The sequence below is a fragment of the Uranotaenia lowii genome, chromosome 3, assembly GCF_029784155.1.
Source record: "Uranotaenia lowii strain MFRU-FL chromosome 3, ASM2978415v1, whole genome shotgun sequence".
NCBI lineage: Eukaryota > Metazoa > Arthropoda > Insecta > Diptera > Culicidae > Uranotaenia > Uranotaenia lowii.
The window spans coordinates 356,068,481-356,091,286 of record NC_073693.1 but is presented as its reverse complement, the minus strand read 5'-3'; positions in this window follow the sequence as shown (position 1 = coordinate 356,091,286).

The window sequence follows — 22,806 nt, the reverse complement described above, 5'->3', positions numbered from 1 at the left end:
TGGTTCCCGGAACTTATCCTCCTCCATCGGAATGCCACTCGATGATGGAAGGTTCTTAGCAGATCGTTGGCGTTTCACTCAATGATGAAATATTATTCCTTCGTTCAGTAACCACTACACTATCATCATCGGGCTATAATGGTCGACTGGTTCTCGAAACGCAAACAAGTGAAATCCGCATCCCCTTCTTCTTCGAAAGTGGCGTAAAGGAAATGCATTCGTTCGCCATATCCTGAAGTGGATGTTCTCGGTGAGATTTAGCAAACTCGGTCGGGGAAAAAAGAACGAAGTAGAAAATCCTTTCGCCAAACTGACGTTTGCCGGAGATGGCTAATCGCTGCGTACATTTTTCTTAATGTCCGGAAAAGGATTTCCGCTCCATCTCTCTACACCGACTGCCTGTTTTCTTTCGGATTTTAATCCCGAAAGTACCGGACGAACAGATGAATGGATGGATGCCACGTTTGCAAAATAAATGATGTCTGTGAAAAGCTTTAATGCACTTTCGATTGGACTACCGCACTCTCTAACTTTCTGGAGAACAAGAAAAGCTAAAGTAGGTTGAGGGAAAAAATAATACTTTACTATGTGCAGGGCGTGAGGGCAACAAATCCTATCATCAGCGCTCCCCAGAAGTGGAAATGGAAGTGGGAACACGATGCGATTCATATTTTCTGCAGCATCCTTCTAATGCGTTCCCTAAGGACGAATACTCTCAGTTTTCGTGCTCTGAAGTATGAAAGTGCCTCCTTTATCCGAACAATTATTGCAGTTGCTGTTGTGTGAAAAAGGGAAAACTTTCAAGAGATCCCGAGATTTTGTGCTTTTATAAATTAAGTTATTGTTTTTTTTCCTCCAACCCATTCGAACCCAAGTGAAAAGCGAGAGGGATTGCGAGAGAGAGTGGTATTTTAATTTCTCTACTATCGGAACTAATGACTAGTTGAGGGTACTGAAGTGGAATTTAATGACCGGTCCAAATGGAGTGTCCAACTGGTTAATAAATGTATTGTTTTGGGGATGTTTTCGTACCCCCGGCAAAATGGGGGGTGGCGAACAAGTGTTAGCAAGCCGATGAGAGTTGTTGGACGTAAATTAAGGACTTGAATTGAAAAACTTCATCGTAGCAGCAGAGATTGGGAAACTACATGATTAATGAACAGATATTTAAAAGTTTACGATTCAATTCGACTGCGAATAATAGCACGATGTTTGAAATTAAAATAAAACTGAAATAACCAAAAAGTGTTCTCAAAATATTATCAAAAATTTTTAATAAATGTTGATCTGCATAAGCTTTTACAAGAAATGAGCTGATAGAAACACACCATCAATCGCGAAAAAAAAAATCAGGAAAAACTTGTTATTCCAATGCACGTTTTGACTAATGGTGTAGTAAATATCGACAATTTTCTTTTTGGTATACAATTTCTTTGAAATATTGTCAAAATTCCCGAATACCCGTTAAGTGGGCAATTAAACAAAATAGAAACTCTTGTAACATTTTTTTTCTCAAAAGTCAAAATTGCACGCGGTCTTCAATAAAGTTGATAATCGATTTGAAGGCTTATTTTTTTAAATTTGGATAACGTTCCAGTTTTCTTTCCGAAAAGGGCACAGATATTTCCAATTAATTTTGAACAATTTTCATATGTAAACTTTTGATACTCAAAAACAAGATAAAATAAAAAACAAAAAATATGGCATAATTGGAGTTGATGCTCCCAAGAAAGATTGAGCTTGGATTTGAAGACAAAACGATTGGAATGAATCCAGGAAAGGAGCCGTTAGCCTCGCCAAACAAACAATCGCTTGCTGTCGATTCGACAAATTTAAATGTCTGGGTAAAGTTTTTCTATCGATAATTTTTTCTAAATTCGGTTCCACGGAAGAAACAAAAATGATTTTGATTTTTCAGTACAAAATATTTAATTTTCCCATACAAACCTCAAATTTACTTATGTAAACGTTACTAAAAAATTCTGCAAAAAAACATTGATGAGTTATGAACCAAAACGAAGCATTTTAGATCCCAAGGTTTGAGAATTTCAAAAATGTCCCCAATTCTACTGCTACATTTAATTTTATTCTCTAGAATTTCGTAATATGATCCGTTAGAATGACATCAAGGTTCATTTTTATAGAACCTCTCGTCGTCTTCATTCAGTTTTCATGAAGTTATGGGTACCTACAACTGTGTTCTTTAAAGAAACTATATTTACTTAAATGATGGGTTTGATCTGCACGAAATGTTGAACATCTCCGATTCGTACATCGTTGAGCACTTACCTGAAAAAGAAAAAAAAAACATAACATTAGTATCTTAAATTTATCATTCACTAGCCGTCAAATGAAATGAAAACCCGACAAATTCCCGTCTTTTTACCGCGTTTTCAGCAAAAAGCAAAACCTCTGGCTCTAGGACACCTAAATTCATGTCAACTTTTTAAAAAACTACCCTAAACTAAAGCATAAAGGGTGATACGGTCAAAATTTGGTCAATATCAACTTGACGTATTCCTTTCAATTTTGCATTTAAAAAAGCTAAACACCCCTCATTTTGAAGGTGTGTGTGTGTGTAGAATGTTGCTCCTATTTTGATTTTGGAATTCACTCTTCAGTTGTCAAAATGCTGTCCAAGTAAGAAGAGCAGCGTATCAAGCTACTCGCGAGCTACTCGCACGCAAAGCTGACAAAATCGCTAAAAGTAGCCAAATCATCCGTTACAAATGTAATTAAAGTGCTTGGGGAACGTTTGTCGACAGCCAGGAAGTCTGGATCGGGGGGAAATCGAAAACCGAAAGCCGCTGAGACGACAAAGAGAGTTGCCGGTAGTTTCAAGCGAAACCCTAACCTCTCTCTCCGAGATGCCGCAAATAAGCTGGGTGTATCGTCTACAACTGTGCATCGAGCCAAAAAACGTGCAGGACTATCGACTTACAAGAAGGTAGTGACTGCAAATCGCGATGATAAACAAAATACGACGGCCAAAGCTGGCGGAGGCTGCTGACGAAGTTTGACTGCGTGGTAATGGACGACGAAACCTACGTCAAAGCCGACTACAAGCAGCTTCCGGGACAGGAGTTTCATACGGCAAAAGGAAGGGGAAATGTAGCAGATATTTTCAAACACATGAAACTGTCAAAGTTCGCGAAGTAATATCTGGTTTGGCAAGCCTTCTGTACCTGGGGCTTGAAAAGCAGCATTTTCATAGCTTCCGGGACTGTCAACCGAAAAATTTACGTGAAAGAGTGGTGGAATAAACGTATGCTGCCTTTCCTGAAGAAACACGGTTATTCCGTACTGTTTTGGCCGGATTTGGCGTCTTGCCATTACGGTAAAAAGGCCATGGAGTGGTACGCCGCCAACAACGTGCAGGTGGTTCCCAAGGACCAGAACCCTCCCAACACGCCAGAGCTCCACCCAATTGAGAAATACTGGGCTATTGTCAAACGGAACCTAAAGAAGACCAAAAAAACTGCTAGGGACGAACAGCAGTTCAAGGCAAACTGGCTTTCTGCGGCGAAGAAGGTGGACGAGGTGGCTGTACAAAATCTGATGGCTGGGGTTAAGCGTAAGGCCCGGCAATTCGGATTTGGAAAAGCGGAAGCCTAACTGAATATTTTTCCTGAATTTTATACATACTAATTAAACTTGAAAAAGAAATTTCATTTGATTTTTTAAATAAACGATTTCACCGATTTACACGCGTTTTCCCTTGACCAAATTTTGACCGTATCACCTTTAAGATGTTAATGGAAAAAGCTAAGAATGCAGCTGACACTTAATGTTTAGAAGGTGTACTCTTTTCACCAGAAATTCGATTTTTTTGTAAAGCGTAACTTTCATTTTTTTTGTAGTATTACCGTAAGACGTAATTCTACGTGTAAAACATTTAATAAAAAACAATATATGAAAAGCGAATACAGCATTTTACATGAATTCAAAATCTAAAGTATCAAATTTTAAATCTATAGTTTGAACTCTGACACCGGAAATTTGAATCCGATAATCTAAATTGACAATTTCGAAGTAAACAGAATAAATCATGATTCTTCCAGGAGGTAAGCGAGTTTATCTTTGTCTCAGAAGCAGTGAAAAATAAATCGAACATCACTTCAGGGTATTATGATAGCCAAAAAACTAGAACATTTCACCCGACGCCCATAATATTTATTTCAAAATAGAACGACACTTGAAATTGTAGCACAAAGCTCACTCCCTCGACGCGTCCCATCATCGGGGGCTGACAACAGCGACGACTCGCGTTTAAATGAATAAAAAATGAGACGCTCTGTCGTCTTCTCGTTCAAAATCCGCCACTGCCTTCAAGCTTTTACGACGACTTCGTCGTCTTTTCAAGCTTTTCATGGGGCCACCAAACAAACGCCTGAAAGTAGACTCTAGCTAGCTTCGATGCCGTCGACATCGATTCGCTTTTTTTTTAAATAAACTGGACCGTGCCGTGTCTTGTCTCGATGAAACTTAAAACAGCCAAAAGCAAACCGGGTGTCAGATAAGCAGCAGCACGGCCAAAACCTTTTACGCTTATTTTCTCGATGAGATAAGACCAGAAAAGTACCGCTGCTGAAAGAAAAAAAATATGGAAGATTCCTTCGTCTTCAAGCCCACCCAACGAATTTTTGACTGCTCTGCTCTGCTGCCGATGCTCGGGTTGGTTTAAGTTCGGTTGATTGTAATTTACGATAAACTTTGGCCATAAAATTCGGTATAAATCAACCTCAGGACGACGCGAAGAAATTGTCGTATTTTTCGACTTTTATTTCGTTGTTTCCCCGCGATCTCCCAACCCGAAAAACCGAACGCAAACTGGGTCTAGTTTTTTTTTTCCTCCTTCTTCTAACGCCATTTTTCCGACGGGTCATGGTTGGTTTGTGTTTTGTGGCGACCCATCGGGTGGAAAATTGGGAAACCTTTGACATTGCTCATTGCCGGCTGCGAAAAACTTACCCGAAGAGAGCTGATTTTCCCATTCAATTAGTTTTGGTCCGTCAGTTACGACGATAGTCGAGCGCGGTTCAAAGTTTTCCACCGAGCGAAGAAAGCAGATTCCGATGTTTGCAAACACTTTCAAATTAGATCGTTTTTTATGAGAATCAAGACCATGTGAATTTTTTTTTTGTGAAAAATGAATTTATATATTCAGGAATGAAGAACATTTCTCTAATTCTCCAGGCTAAGTTTTTTTTATAGTTAAACCAAGACATTAATTTTACAATCAATGATCAGGATCAGATCCAATATAATGATCATGATTGGGATCATAACAAGGATTAATATCAGTAGATACTATAATTAGGATCAAAATAAGGATCAAATTCATAATTTATATCCAGATCTGGTTCTGGATCTAATCAGGAACAGACTCAAAAACTCAACATAATTAATAGGCTCAGGAAGTTCACCAGCCTCAAAATTCTCGATACACTCAAAAGACGCATAAGGCTTCAAAACAAAAAAAAATTAAAAACTTAAAACAGACCTAAAACTAAAACGTTTACAAACAAAAGACACGAAGGCCTCCAAAAACTGAAAAGATTGATTTAAAAAAACATACACACACAAGAGGAAACAAATTTTCAAAAAAAAATGCCTCAAAAAGACTTAACATTATTTTTAAATTAAAAATGCTGAAAATCTGCTAAAAAATGTCAGAATTTATTTAAAAGACAACTATCAAGAACAACAAAAGAAAAATTTCTACAACAACGCAAAAGACAAAATTTCACATAGAAATATTCAAATTTTTTTTAAGTTTTTTTATTGAATTTTAAATACATATAAATTTTAAGCTTACATTTCTAAATTAATCTATGCGTTGTCTTCATTACTATTTCACTTGATCACTTTTTATTTTATTTTCATAAACAATTGAATATCAAAAATTTTAAAAAATATATTGAAAAATGGCAAAAATTACAAGATTTGTGTTAATGACAAGATAGTCCTACTTGAAAAATTGTTAAACCAAAATATTTATTTAGTGATGTTTTGGTTTAACAATTTAACTCACATATTTAAAAATTGACAAATTAACGAAACAACAAAAAAAAAGAACCGAAAATCCGAAAAAAAAGGAAAAAATGAAAAAACTACAGAACTTATACTGATGATAAAATGGCAAAAGTGACAAATCGACAAAGTTGAAAAAAAATACTTAACTGGAAAAAAAGTCAAAATTGACCAAAAATGAGAAAAAATTCAAAAACTCAAAAATCTAAACTAACGAAGATTTTTTTCGAAATTTTTAAATTATCTTATCAACTTTTATCGTTTTACTTATAATGAATAATATTTTTCGCATTTTCTAGTCTTTTATCGTATTTTAATAGTCTTTTATTGTCTTTTTCGTAATTTTTCTTTCATCTCCTTTTATCGTTTTTTATCGCCTTTTCTCGTCTGTTATCGTTTATTGTCGTCTTTTATCGTCTTTTATCGTCTTTTATCGTCTTTTATCGTCTTTTATCGTCTTTTATCGTCTTTTATCGTCTTTTATCGTCTTTTATCGTCTTTCATCGTCTTTTATCGTCTTTTATCGTCTTTTATCGCCTTTTATTGTCTTTTATCGTCTTTTATCGACTTTTATCGACTTTTATCGTCTTTTATCGTCTTTTATCGCCTTTTATCGTCTTTTATCGACTTTTGTCGTCTTTTATCGTCTTTAACCATCGTTTATTGTTGGTTATCGTCGTTGATCGTTTAACAGAAATGATACAGACGACAAAATCACAAAAATGACAATTTTTTAAACAAAAACATCGAAATTATCACAAAGTAAACCTAAAGATTGAGTAATTGACAAATTTTCAAAATTACTTAAAAAATATCGCCGAAAATGACAAAGATGGAAAGAATAAAAAAAATTATAGCGATAAATTGATAACAATCACAAAACGATAAAATTTAAAAAAGAAATATTAAAAATGTTAAATTTCAAAAATGATGGAAATGACAAAAACTAAGAAAACTGTAAAATTTAAACTCACAAAGATTTCTATTCGAATTTTTGAAATTTTTCTTCTTTCATCATCTTTTACCGTCTACTATCGTCTTTTATCGTTTTTACTCATTTTTTATCATATTTTAACGTTTTTATCATCTTTTAACGTCGTTCATCGACTTTTATCGTTTTTATCGTCTTTTATCGTCTTTTATCGTCATTTAACGTTTTTTATCGTCTTTTATCGTCTTTAATCGTCTTTTATCGCCTTTTATCGCCTTTTATCGTCTTTTATCATCTTTCATTATCTTTTATAGCCTCTTATCGCCTTTTATCGTCTTTTATAGCCTCTTACTGTCTTTTACCGTCTTTTATCGTCTTTTATCGTCATTTTTCGTCTTTTATTTAATTTTTAAAAATAAACTCAAAGATAACAAAATTTTCAAATTAACGAAATAATAAAAAAAAAATACAGAGAATGACAAAAATTACAAAGATGATAAGAATGAAAATATGACAAGACGATACCGTTGACAAAATGGAAAAGTTACAAAACGACGAAATTGAAAAAAAAAATTACAAAAAAAAAAGAAAAATGTCAAAATAGAAAAAAAAAATTAAAAAAAAAATTAATAAACGAAGAAAATTTTAAAATCCACATATACAAAAATATTATTCGAATTGTTGAAGTCATTCTTCTTTTATCGTCATTCATAGAATTTCATCCTTTTTAATCTTCTTTCATAGTTTTTTATCGTCTTTTTTTTGTAATTTTTCGGCTTTTAACTTCTCTCATCGTCTTTTATCGTTCTAATCGTCTTATATTTGCTTTTTATGTCTTTTTTCGTCTTTTATCGTTGTTTATCATCTTTTTTGTCCCTCATCTTCGTTTATTGTCGTTTTTCGTACTTCAAAAATGATTCAGAAGACAAAAATGAAAAAAATGACAAAATGACAAAACGACAATTTTTTTAAAAATATGTTGAAAATGTAAAAAATGTCAAAAATGGTAAAATGACATAAACGAAGAAAACTGAAAATCAAAACTTTCAAAGAATTCGATTTGATTTTTTTAAAGTTTTTCTTCTTTCATCGTTTTTTACCGACTCATATCGTCTTTTATCGTATTTATCGTCATTCATTGTCTTTTAACGACTTGCATAGTTTTTATCGTATTTCAATAGTCTTTTATTGTCTGTTTTTGTCGTACAAAAACCGATTAATCGTCGTTTATTGTCTCATACAGTCTTTTAATGTTTTTTCTCGTTTTCTATCATCTTATATCGTAGTTTATCTTCTTTTATCGTACAAAATGACAAAATCATAAAAACGAAAATTAAATAACGAAATTTACAAAGATTTTTATTGGAATTTCTGAAGTTTTTCTCCTTTCATCGTCGTTTATCGTTTTTTACTTATCAATAATAGTATTTTTCGCCTTTTATAGTTTTTTTTTATCGTTGTTTATCGTCTTTTATGGTCTTTTGTCCCCATTTATCAAAAACGATCACCTTGTATTACGTCGTATTTTATCGATCTCAATCATCTTTTTTTTAAACGAATATGCCCATTTGAGAGATCAGTGAATTTTTATCTTTTATCTTTCACTACTCAAGATTAAGCATACAAACATCTTCCGAGAATATGATGGCTAGTATCAAACAAACGTTAGTTGTTAGTTGTCCACGACAGTTGGCTTTGGAGACACGAAAACATTGTCAAACAAAACAAATTCCATCAAAGTTATGCACCAAATGAGCCAAATGAAATTGATCGAAGCTTTCTAAATTTCCAAAAATAGTCACATTTTTTTTCTGTTCAAACGAAACCAAGCTGAGTCCACCCATTGCACGGTAATGTGAGGTCCCCAGGCCCCATAAAAATGGCAAAGAAATGACAGTCGCGTGTCCTGTTTCTCGGAACTTGGAACTGTCCCTGTCTGATGGTGCTGTTTTTATTGTTTTTGGCGAAAGTTTGTTGTGGCTAGACGACGCCATCTTCAAACAAACAGACACGGGAGATAAAAAAAAGAAAAAAAGAGAGCGAAATGTCCCAGAGGTCGACCAACCAACAGACTAGCCTACAGATCTTGATGACATCTCAGGACGACGACGAGGAGGAAAAGTTGTTGACTTTTCTCATTTTCGATGGAAAATTTCGTCTGATTTATATGCTTTCACAAACCGTCAATCGTCGTCGTAGAGTCGTTGTCTTTTCGAGAGTTTTTTGGACAGTAATTTTTCCTCGACAAAGGTAAGGGGGGATGAATTTTCCTACAAGATTTTAAGGCTGGAATCGGGACACTTGAGCGTCGCGTTGCTTGCTTTTCCATTACTGACAGCCGCAGTGAAAAAGCCACCGAAAAACAAACGATTTATGTTTAGACGCGATGCTTGGATGCCAACACGAAGTCGTAATTCGAGAGCTACTTGCTGCTGGTGGTCGTCGAAGGAAATGGTGAAAAATTGTACAAGATATTTTCGTTACTTATGATTTGCATCTCGCCGGCACTTCGCGGAAGATAAGAGCGGCAATCACAGGATGAGGATGTTCCAGGGAGAAAAAAATGTGTAGCCACTTAGCTGTGTCGAAATGATCAATTGCTTGCTTTGAGTGACACCTTTCAAGCGATCGTTGTGGAATTGTTTGAAGTCAAGCGGCACTTTTGATTCCATCACTCATAATTTTGAACCAGTCAGAGCAGGAGTTGTTAGAGGGATGAAATGTTTCAAAGGTCAATATTCTGTGGAAAGTTATGTTTCCTAAAACATCTTAATGATTCATTCGTTAAGGTGAGAAGTATGAAATTTGAACTTATGTGTCATTTTTGTCTCACTTTTGTGACATTTTTGTGTAATTTTAGGCCATTTTTGAGTCATTTTTGCGTCATTTCTGAGTCATTTCTGAGTCATTTTTTGTGTCATTTTTGTGTCATTTTTGTGTCATTTTTGTGTCATTTTTGTGTCATTTTTGTGTCATTTTTGTGTCATTTTCGTGTCATTTTTGAGTCAGTTTTGTGCAATTTTTGTGCCATTTTTGTGCCATTTTTGTGTCATTTTTATGTCATTTTTGTGTAATTTTTGTGTCATTTTTGTGTCATTTTTGTGTCATTTTTGTGTCATTTTTGTGTCATTTTGTGTCGTATTTGTGTCCTTTTTGTGTCATTTTTGTGTCATTTTTGTGTCATTTTTGTGTCATTTTTGTGTCATTTTTGTGTCATTTTTGTGTCGTTTTTGTGTCGTTTTTGTGTCGTTTTTGTGTCGTTTTTGTGTCATTTTGTGTCATTTTGTGTCATTTTTGTCATTTTTGTCATTTTTGTCATTTTTGTCATTTTTGTAATTTTTGTAATTTTTGTAATTTTTGTAATTTTTGTAATTTTTGAAATTTTTGTCATTTTTGTCATTTTTGTCATTTTTGTCATTTTTGTCATTTTTGTCATTTTTGTCATTTTTGTCATTTTTGTCATTTTTGTCATTTTTGTCATTTTTGTCATTTTTGTCATTTTTGTCATTTTTGTCATTTTTGTCATTTTTGTCATTTTTGTCATTTTTGTCATTTTTGTCATTTTTGTCATTTTTGTCATTTTTGTCATTTTTGTCATTTTTGTCATTTTTGTCATTTTTGTCATTTTTGTCATTTTTGTCATTTTTGTCATTTTTGTCATTTTTGTCATTTTTGTCATTTTTGTCATTTTTGTCATTTTTGTCATTTTTGTCATTTTTGTCATTTTTGTCATTTTTGTCATTTTTGTCATTTTTGTCATTTTTGTCATTTTTGTCATTTTTGTCATTTTTGTCATTTTTGTCATTTTTGTCATTTTTGTCATTTTTGTCATTTTTGTCATTTTTGTCATTTTTGTCATTTTTGTCATTTTTGTCATTTTTGTCATTTTTGTCATTTTTGTCATTTTTGTCATTTTTGTCATTTTTGTCATTTTTGTCATTTTTGTCATTTTTGTCATTTTTGTCATTTTTGTCATTTTTGTCATTTTTGTCATTTTTGTCATTTTTGTCATTTTTGTCATTTTTGTCATTTTTGTCATTTTTGTCATTTTTGTCATTTTTGTCATTTTTGTCATTTTTGTCATTTTTATCATTTTTGTCATTTTTGTCATTTTTGTCATTTTTGTCATTTTTGTCATTTTTGTCATTTTTGTCATTTTTGTCATTTTTGTCATTTTTGTCATTTTTGTCATTTTTGTCATTTTTGTCATTTTTGTCATTTTTGTCATTTTTGTCATTTTTGTATTTTTTGTAATTTTTGTCATTTTTGTCATTTTTGTCATTTTTGTCATTTTTGTCATTTTTGTCATTTTTGTCATTTTTGTCATTTTTGTCATTTTTGTCATTTTTGTCATTTTTGTCATTTTTGTCAATTTTGTCAGTTTTGTCATTTTTGTCAATTTTGTCAATTTTGTCAATTTTGTCATTTTTGTCATTTTTTATCATTTTTGTCATTTTTGTCATTTTTGTCATTTTTGTCATTTTTGTCATTTTTGTCATTTTTGTCATTTTTGTCATTTTTGTCATTTTTGTCATTTCTGTCATTTTTGTCATTTTTGTCATTTTTGTCATTTTTGTCATTTTTGTCATTTTTGTCATTTTTGTCATTTTTGTCATTTTTGTCATTTTTGTCATTTTTGTCATTTTTGTCATTTTTGTCATTTTTGTCATTTTTGTCATTTTTGTCATTTTTGTCATTTTTGTCATTTTTGTCATTTTTGTCATTTTTGACATTTTTGTCATTTTTCTCATTTTTGTCAATTTTGTCAATTTTGTCATTTTTGTTTTTGTAATTTTTGTCATTTTTGTAATTTTTGTGCCATTTTTGTGCCATTTTTTTGTCATTATTGTGTCATTTTTGTGTAATTTTTGTGTTGTTTTTTTCATTTTTGTGTCATTTTTGTGTTTTTTGTGCCATTTTTGTGTCATTTTTTTGTCATTTTTGTGTAATTTTTGTGTTATTTTCGTGCCATTTTTGTGCCATTTTTGTGTCTTTTTTGTGCCATTTTTGTGTCATTTTTGTGTCATTTTTGTGTCATTTTTGTGTCATTTTTGTGTCATTTTTGTGCCATGTCTGTGCCATTTTTGTGTCATTTTTGTGCCATTTTTGAGTCATTTTTGTGGTATTTTCATGTCATTTTTGTGATTTTTGTGATTTTTGTAATTTTTAATTATTGGCATTTTTGTTATTTTTGTGTCATTTTTGAGCCACTTTTGTGTCATTTTTGTGGAATTTGTGTTGTTTTGTTATTTTTGTTATTTTTGTCATTTTTGTCATTTTTGTCATTTTTGTCATTTTTGTCATTTTTGTCATTTTTGTCTTTTTGGTCATTTTTGTCATTTTTGTCATTTTTGTCATTTTTGTCATTTTTGTCATTTTTGTCATTTTTGTCATTTTTGTCATTTTTGTCATTTTTGTCATTTTTGTCATTTTTGTCATTTTTGTCATTTTTGTCATTTTTGTCATTTTTGTCATTTTTGTCATTTTTGTCATTTTTGTCATTTTTGTCATTTTTGTCATTTTTGTCATTTTTGTCATTTTTGTCATTTTTGTCATTTTTGTCATTTTTGTCATTTTTGTCATTTTTGTCATTTTTGTCATTTTTGTCATTTTTGTCATTTTTGTCATTTTTGTCATTTTTGTCATTTTTGTCATTTTTGTCATTTTTGTCATTTTTGTCATTTTTGTCATTTTTGTCATTTTTGTCATTTTTGTCATTTTTGTCATTTTTGTCATTTTTGTCATTTTTGTCATTTTTGTCATTTTTGTCATTTTTGTCATTTTTGTCATTTTTGTCATTTTTGTCATTTTTGTCATTTTTGTCATTTTTGTCATTTTTGTCATTTTTGTCATTTTTGTCATTTTTGTCATTTTTGTCACTTTTGTCATTTTTGTCATTTTTGTCATTTTTATCATTTTTATCATTTTTATCATTTTTATCATTTTTATCATTTTTATCATTTTTATCATTTTTGTCATTTTTGTCATTTTTATCATTTTTATCATTTTTATCATTTTTATCATTTTTATCATTTTTGTCATTTTTGTCATTTTTGTCATTTTTGTCATTTTTGTCATTTTTGTCATTTTTGTCATTTTTGTCATTTTTGTCATTTTTGTCATTTTTGTCATTTTTGTCATTTTTGTCATTTTTGTCATTTTTGTCATTTTTGTCATTTTTGTCATTTTTGTCATTTTTGTCATTTTTGTCATTTTTGTCATTTTTGTCATTTTTGTCATTTTTGTCATTTTTGTCATTTTTGTCATTTTTGTCATTTTTGTCATTTTTGTCATTTTTGTCATTTTTGTCATTTTTGTCATTTTTGTCATTTTTGTCATTTTTGTCATTTTTGTCATTTTTGTCATTTTTGTCATTTTTGTCATTTTTGTCATTTTTGTCATTTTTTGTCATTTTTGTCATTTTTGGCATTTTTGTCATTTTTGTCATTTTTGTCATTTTTGTCATTTTTGTCATTTTTGTCATTTTTGTCATTTTTGTCATTTTTGTCATTTTTGTCATTTTTGTCATTTTTGTCATTTTTGTCATTTTTGTCATTTTTGTTAATTTTGTCATTTTTGTCATTTTTGTCATTTTTGTCATTTTTGTCATTTTTGTCATTTTTATCATTTTTGTCATTTTTATCATTTTTGTCATTTTTGCCAATTTTATGATTTTTGTCGATTATATCAATTTTGTCATTTTGTTGGATTTTTAATGAAAATTTTGTGAAATGTTTGTGTCATTTATGTCGTTTTTGTCATTTGTGAGATTTTTGTAATTTTGGCTATTCTGGTTTTATTTTCGTATGACTTTTGTGTCATTTTAGATCCATTTGTTCGTTAAAATCCCAGAAAACAAACAAACAACAAATGTTCGTTATTTTTGTGTCATTTTTGCTTATTTTTTATTACTTTTGTTTCAGTTTTGTGTTATTAATGTCACTTTTAACAATTTTCAGTCATTTTTGTGTAATTTTTGTGTTCTTCTCTGTCAGTTTTGTGTCATTCTTGTGTCATTTGTGTAAATTTTGTCAATTTGTCATTTGTTTTGTCATTTTTGTATCATTTTTGTGGCATTTTGTGGCATTTTTGGTATTTTATGATTTATGTTATTTTTGGTGTTTTTGGCATTTATACCATTTTTGTCCTATTTTAATGTTATTTTTGCAGGTATTTTATTCATTTTTGACTTATTTTCCGTCTCATTTTTGTCTTATTGTGTCTTCGTCGTTTTATTTTATGTCATTTGTGTGTAATTTTTTATTATTTCCCCGCGTAATTTTTGGTTTAATTATTTTATGTAATTTTTGTTTCATTTCTGAGGAATTCTTGAATCTTTTTTTTGTTCAAATAATTTTGGTTGTGATTTTTTAGATATATTGATCTTCCGTTTGTAAAAATATATTATTGTGTATTTGTTATCACTGTGAAGTTTCTATCATCTCTCCAAATTTTAATGTTTTTTACCAATTTCATATTTTTTGTTTATTTTTTAAGATAATGTTTTTAACCAACTCATGAATATTACTTTTTCAAATCCATTCCTATTTCGATTACTCTTTCGCTTCCGGGGCAAAAACTACTGACAGAATCCGTAATCTTGAATCTACTTGCCGAATCAGGTGCTGCCATTTGAAGAAAGGTAATCTTCTTCCACTACCGTTTTTTTCCTCCCAAAAATTCTGATCAAATCTACCTTTCCCGGTTGCCTAGGAATTTTCTTATTTTTTTTCCACAAAAACGATTTGTTAAAACCATTTCGAGAATTTACCATTTCGTTGTTCATTCGAACATTCAACCTATGCAAATCGTATGGATTACACAGTTGCCTGTCATAGCCGGAAAAAAGTGGAAAGACGTGCAAACTTAAAAAAACAACATTTCCAGTTTTTGGCGTCCGGATTCCAATTTCGAACGTTTTCTTTCCATTTTAAAGCAATCACAAATGGAAACCTACATCAATCAGATTTCAGATATGTTTTTTTTTCTATCCAGGACGCGATTTTCCGTTCATACATCAGAGCAGCGACGAGAAAAGGTTTCATGTTTTCTCTACTGGAAGCCGCCGTGTGATGAAATCCTAGAAACTTGCCGGTGTTTTTGTACTTGGTAGATTTTGAGGGTGGAGGGGGATCCGGAAAAAAATCCATTTACAGAGAAGAAACGTGCCCGGCAGCCGACACTGTTGTGAGGCATTTTCCATTCATCCAGCAGCCAAGTCAGCCAGTCAGTCAGTCAGTCAGCCAACACGAGGAGCAAGTCATTCAGGACTTTTGCATCATTCAGAGTCGTTCGCTTTCTCGAATTCTACAGCTTCTGGCTAGTGGCCCTCCCAATCGTGTGCATTTTCAAAATGGACCATGTGCCGAGGTTCATACATACGCCCAAACACACATGCAAACATCTGCAGAACTGTTTCCGAGGAAAAGAATTTATCATTCCTACAAACGAGCCAAAGCTCTTCGCTTTTTTCCTCCAGAAGTGTGTGTGTGTGTGTGCATTTTGGCGGGAGGATAGAAAGAAAGCATCGGTTGCCTACCTCCGGGCGTTTACATAGAAGATGTCGGGCAGCAGGAGTCCAGGATTGACCCCGGTGAGCCCGAAAGTAAACCATTACAGTCCGGATGGATCTGATGGCCCCAAAGCGAAAAACGAACGAGCAGCAGTGAGAACAAGAAAAGAAAGCTAGCAGCAGCTAGTTTATTTTCCTAAGTAGTGTTCCGGCTTCCTCCGAAAGTTAGAAAGAACGGCGGAAACATTTGTAAGGTTTCCCCTCTCTATTGGATGCAGTGCAATCGCTGTCAGGCAGCAGGATACCATTAGTTTGCTGTTGCTTATCCTGGCACATCTCTGCTCTGAATTTGGTTTGGTACGGGATTTTTTTTTCTCGAAAAGGCACTTCCTGACTTAGCCCCAAACATTAGGAAGACAGCTCAGCAAGATTGATGCAATACTTTCGTGAAGTTTCTTCGGAAACTGCTCTGCTTACTGCATATGTATATCCGTGCCCGAATTGTTGCTACCCCGAACCGAAAACCATTAGCCAGATTGGATAGTAGAAATAGTGATTTTCGGGTCAGTCGACAGTAAATATACCATCCCAGTCCTAAGCCAAGTCATTTGGAGGAACACTCTCCATCAGTAGTGTTGATGGAAATTTGGGCAAACATTAAAGGGAAAAAGGGAAATTTTCCGTGTCAGGTAAAACAAAAATGAAAGTTTCATTTCAATTCGGCTTGAATTCATTTGAGTTAAGGCAAATGCAAAAAAAATTCATGCTACTCAAAGAAATTTTCCAGGTACCGATGCGTTACGGCGATGTGACCTTGTTACGACTCCAAAGAACGCTGTCCCCGACCAGGAGAGCATATCAAAATTAAATCACAAACTCATCTTAACGAAATATTACTATCCCGTGCGGAACAAAAATTTGATATGTGATGATAATGCTTCTAAATAAACTCTACCCACTCATTTTCACCATCTAACCTTCTATCCATCTATAAAATTCCATAATCTTTAGATTAGAGTGTCCATTTCCCGGCCATTTTAGCGTTCCCGGGAATCGGGAAATCTGACGATCCTTTTCCCGGGAATTCCCGGGGTTCCGGGAAAAATTAAAGATCTTAACTCTCTACTGCGTACGAATTCTTATCAATATGGTATTTTTAAATTTAAGGTAGTACCTAGTATTGCAAAACAATTGAAACTTTTTTAATGCCTCAAAAATTCAACAAGCAAACCAAAAACCCAAAACAAAGTACTATAACCGACAAACTGGTCTGATTCTAGCTGCAAAATATTGAAATAATTGAGAAAGATTTCTCACTAACGATAGAAGTTAGTTAGCTAGACTTCAGGTTATTCATCAAATATCGTAAATTTTCAGGTAACTATCCATTTGTTGCACAATATTTCATTTCTTTGCTGATGATTTTGTTACTGTAAACTGTATCCGAAACGAAAGCTCTAAATGATGAGCGTTGCAAAATATAACATTCAGATTCTTCCCATAGCGTTCCATTATATGAATTGTTTGGTTTTATAGATTCTTTGTCGTTTATCACTTTTACACTATTTTTTCACTTGGAAAAACATTTTTTCATCAAATTCAATGTATTAATCAGATTTCAGAAAAAAAAATATGATTAAGCCGTCAAGGTAGAACTACTTATCACACTGACATGACACATAGAACAAAAATTCGACTGGCGATTTTTTTTGTCAAATTTTGCAGGTTTGCTATACCGACGGTAGGTGGTGTCAGTATTGCGAACCTGCAGTATTTGACAAAAAAATTTCTTGTAGGAAAAATGTACCTGTTTATCACGGTTTTATCGTAGAAATTGCCTATTTCTTTTTAAGATGGGTGACACTTCCTAACTGGGATAAAATTTCTTCAAATCGATCGATGCGCACTCTGAAATCAATATTGCGTACTGTTTGAAAAATTATCAATTACAAACCAAATCGAGTGTCCAGTCAGTATCGTCGGTGGTAGAACTATCATTTGCCTGGCTAAATCTGATTTATTTTTCCAATTTAGAACTAGTAAATTTGTATTAATTTAGCACATTTAACTGGCTTCGGGAATACCCGGGATTTTTTAAGTGTTTCCCGGGATTTGGGAATTCCCGATTTTTTCTAATTTCTGGGAATTCCCGACCGGGAAACCCCGGTTAGGGCACTCTACTTTAGATGTCCCAACTAAAAAGGACATCATTTTTCGCCGATAAGGCCGATAAATTTAAGTAACAAACATAAATTGCGGTGATTGATCTCTTCATAAAATTATTATCTTATTTCAGGGCCGTAGGAAGAGCCGGCTCATGGGGGGGTTTTGGTGATTAAGTGTTTCCATCCTACAAGTTGCCATTTTTTTTTTTCAAAAAGTTTTGAAAATAAATTAGGGATTCGAAGTTTTTATTTTAAAGAAAAAAAAATATTTTCACTTTAATAAGACAGTAGTAGATAAGTCAGTTCTTTTCAACCACAAACAAGACCATTTGAGGCATTGCGAAAAAAAAATATTCGGGAATAAAATTACAGGTTAAGTTTGCGGTTCAAATCGGATATATTTTCAATTCTTGTAAACTTGATTAAAATTACAGATTTTAATTTAAAACTTTGTTTAAGTAGAATCACTAAAATATGTTTTCAGTTAAATTTAACCAATTTAAATCGAGGTTTTTCAAAAATCAAAATTTTGTTTTATTTTTGTGATTTCTTCTGGTTTGTGACTATGATGGAATATAAAATTTTAAATTTGAATCTAGAATCAAAATTAGGAAAATGCTATCGTCTGTAATTTGAATCCCTACTGAAATTCTCACCAACCTAACTTCAAGCTAAATCTGAATTTTTAACATTGATTCCAAATCTTAGTAATGTCTTTTGAACCTGAGCTCGAAATCTAAATTCGAAATTTGAAAATGAATTTTGAAATCTCAACTGGAAATCTCTTTATTTAATTCTGAATTGTTGACTTTCAATGTGAATACTATCTTCAGTTTTTTAATTCGAAATTTAACTTGTAAATCTGAAGGAAAATGCAATTGCTGTTTTAGATTTTTCAATTCTAGAACGCCATTATGAAACTTTCTATAGATTCAATTGTGAATAAGACTCAAAATTATACATTTCAAATCATAAAAATGGTTAGTAATTTTAAATGTTTTCTTTTCATATTCGGAAGGATGAGTTTCGAACAAAAAGTTTGAAATGCATAACCGAGTTTCGAATCAGGAATTTTCCCAATGATGATCCACACTGGAGTTCAGTAGCAATAATCTGAATACAGAATGCGCATTCTTATCACCAGACATAGAATTTTAATGATAATAAGCATTTTGGGAACCACAAAATCCGGAATTATTCTAGCCTAAGCTACTAAAATATTTTTGCCCATGTATCCGGGCCGTGCCAATCCACTATATTTTCTCCTATATCCGTTAATATCAAAATTATTGAATAAAAACACTGGAGAAAAACACTTTACTATGTTTAATAGAAACACATTAGTCTAATTCAAATCATATTTTAAGCTTAGAAAAATCAATTAATTTTGATACAATTTACCCAAAAAATTTAGAAGCAAAATACCCAATTTTAAATTTTTTAAGAAAGTGCAAAAATTCGGGTAAAATCGTGACGATTTGGCAAACTTAGTCTAATATTGTTGGAAATCGGTATTTGGGAGTAGATTTCTATCAATAAGTTGAAATTTTTTCAGGGTTCTGAGTCGAGATTAATATTTTTGAATCATTTAAGTCGTTTATCAAAATTGGATTTAAATTTGAAATTTTTTGTTTATAGAAGAACATTTTGCCTGATTGCCATGTGTATATCTAATACTTTTAAAATTTCAAGTTGAATTACTGAATTTTACTATTGATATTTTGCTTCTGAATTCAGAAATTCGGAACACAATCATGGGCGATGAATTTCGTATTGAATAACCGATACATAAATCAACTGAATTTCAAGTTTAGATTTATTATTCAAATTTTAATATAAATTTTAGAAGATCATTTTATTTTTGAAATATTTAGGAAATCAAGTTTTATTTTGGCTACTGATTGAAATTCTAATATTTTTCTTCCAAAGTTTTCAAAACAGGTTCCATTGAACCTTATTTATGCTAAGCAATTTGAAATTTTATTTCGGTTTACATATTCAATACAATAATTCATGTTTTTTTTATTGGATACCATTAAAGTTTTTTAGAATGCGCTGAGTTCTAGATGCCTACCTAAATTCTGGAAAATTTATCTGAATTCTAAGACTGAATTTTTCATCCTATCTCAAAAATGCATGATTTTATTCGATTATTGAATTTAAAATCCTACTGGTTTGAGTGAAAAATTTACACAAGAATCATACACAAATTTGGTATCTTGTTACACCTTTTGCCTTCTGTGAGTTTTTCAATTAACCAAATAAAATGGTTGCAATGGCCAATTCCCGATTTTCAAAAGTAAAAATTTAGCTCAAATATTTTCGAACCCAAATAAGATAAGTAATTTGAGGTTATAACATTTGTCAAAAATAGGATGTTTAATTTTTGAACTTAAGTTTTGATAGTTTTTGACAATTTGTTGTGTTAGGGATGAATCATCCCACAGATGAAAATCCCGTACAAACAAAAAATTGAGAAAAAAAAATATGCACAGAAAAAAATTTTGACTGTTACGTGTCACAAAACTTTTAAAATAAATCACCTGTAATTAACAAAACCTGTAATTTTAAATTGTTTTCCTTGAAACTTGACGAAGATTCATTTATTATTACAGCAAAAGTCCTGTAAAAAAGTTGTGCACTAAAAATTAAATGTCACGTAATTATGTTTTCGACCTGTAAAATTACGGTAAATGTCCTGCTCCATTTTGTTACAGGACATTTGCGTAATTTTACAGGAAATGATTTTAGCAGTGTGTAGTGTGATCTTACATATAACACAAAACCAAGAAATTTGATTTTTAGAATGTTTTTTTTTTTTTTCAAATATTTGATCAATGAAATGAAAACTTGAAGTATGGATATGATTATTTTTTTTTAATTTTGATAAAGGTACCGTAAACTCAATTGAAAATAGCTAAAATCGGTAAAATCAAGTCAAAAAAAAATGCTCGTTGATCAATTTATAAAAAAAATTAACCTTTGATCATAACATCTTTGTAAAAAATTGCAGAAAATTAGTTGACCGAGTTAGAATGAATAAATCAATTCATATCTCTCTTTGGAAGTTCTATTAAAATTTCATCTTTTCACCAAATTAGTTTGATGTTTTTGTGGGACTGTTCAAAAAAATTCCCACAGTTTAAATGTGTTTGTTAAATTTTTGCAAATAAAACAAAATCGTTTCAGAACAACGTATTTTTCTCAAAACAAAAAAAAACAGCTCATTATGATTTCTGGACTAGTGTATTATGATTCTAGTTATAGGATAGATGTTAAGTTTAAATCTTAGTTTTCAATAAGTGGATCTTATTGAAAACTAAGATTGAATTCACTTCAGAACAATAAATTCGCAGCATTTAGAATTTTTTTCAATTCCTTTCACCTAATTCATTATTCAGGTTTTAATGTCTATTTTTCTAGATATTCGTAAAGAATGGTTCAAAACGGTACCAAATCTTTTAACATTTACGCTTTAAAAGTTAACTAATAAGACTTAGCGTATTGAAACTTAAACGTTGTGAGAAAAGTTTATTCAATTTAAAAACTTTATTAACATTCACTGCAATGCACAACATGCGTGAGATAAAACATAGTTTATGGTCGAGAATTTTTTTCAACAACGATTCTATGCTCGACAAATGTATGCGCTGAGTAAAAAATATATTTTATTAATGAAGATCCTGACTTCTCGGCGTTTTACAACCCGACATTTTCCCCCTCTTCTCGAATGGTTTACAATCCTGAAATAAACCACAATGGATAGCTAAGTTTCTGAGAAAACGTTTCGTCATGATGAAATGAATGAATTTTAGGATTTGATAGGTTTATATATGGGAAAAAATAATACATAAATAATTTTCCCGGTTTTGATTTGAAATTCCAGGTTTTCCCCGATTTGCTCGGTCCCACTTTCAGTTCATTGCGAAAACCGAAAATGAATTAAATCAAACTTTCTTTAAATGGTGACACATTATTTCGGGGTTTCTTTAGCTTTCATTGTGCATTCAGGCAGGTACTAAACAGTTTTGTTGAAATATTTCTGGCTTGACAGAATACCCCTTAATCTATGCAGCATACAAATACAAATAATGTACATTTAATAACTTTTTGTAAATTTTAATTTTCATAAGCACAAAGGGTGGCTCCAGAGAGTATTGCATTCTCACAATAATTACTATCATCCTCTCTACTTTTCTGTTAGAAATTTTTTACAGATCATTATGCCAAATTATGCTTCTCTAAGTTCTAGACACAGATGAATCAATCTTCCCAGAGCTTTTTGTTTTGTCATCCTTCCAGGAAATTAAAACAGTTCACTATCTTCACAGGGAATAAAAGTTGCTTTTCAAAGCTTTTCAGAAATCCTCACAGTGATCAGTTCCAGCATTTCAGAGCTTTATATACTCGCGGGAGTAACTAATACCTATTTTGTTATCATTCTCCTAATCCGTTCACAATACTTATTCAAGTGCTGCCCCTCTCAGGAGGTTTGTACTTTTATTCGAGTACTGCCGCCTCAGGGGGTTTGTACTTTTATTTAAGTACTGACCCTCTCAAGGGGTTTGAACCTTCATTTGAGTACTGCTTCTCTCGAGGGGTTTGTACTTTCATTCAAATACTGCCCCTCTCATGGGGTTTGTATTTCCATCCAGATACTGCCCCTCTCAGGGGGTTTGAACTTTTATTCAAATACTGCCCCTCTCATTGGGTTTGAACCTCCATTAAAGTACTGCCCCTCTCAGGGGGTTTGTATTTTTATTCAAGCACTGCCCCTCTCAAGGAGTTTGAACCTCCATTCGAATACTGCCCCTCTCAGTGAGTTTGTACTTTTATTCAAGTACTGACCCTTTCAGGGAGTCTGGACCCTTTGAGGGAGTACTTCCATCCAGGTACTTTCCCTTTCAAGGGGTTTGTACCTCCATTCGAGTACTGGCCCTCTCAAGGTGTTTTAACTGCCGCTATCAGGGGATTTTTACTTCCACCCAGATACTGTCCATTTCAGGGGATGTACTTGCATTCGAATACTGCCCCTCTCAGGGGGTTTGTACTTTTATTCAAGTACTGCCCCTCTCAGGGCCTTTGCACTTTCATTCAAGTATTGCCCCTCTCAGGGGTACCTCCATTCAAGTACTGCCCCTCTCAGAGGTTTTGTACTTTTATTA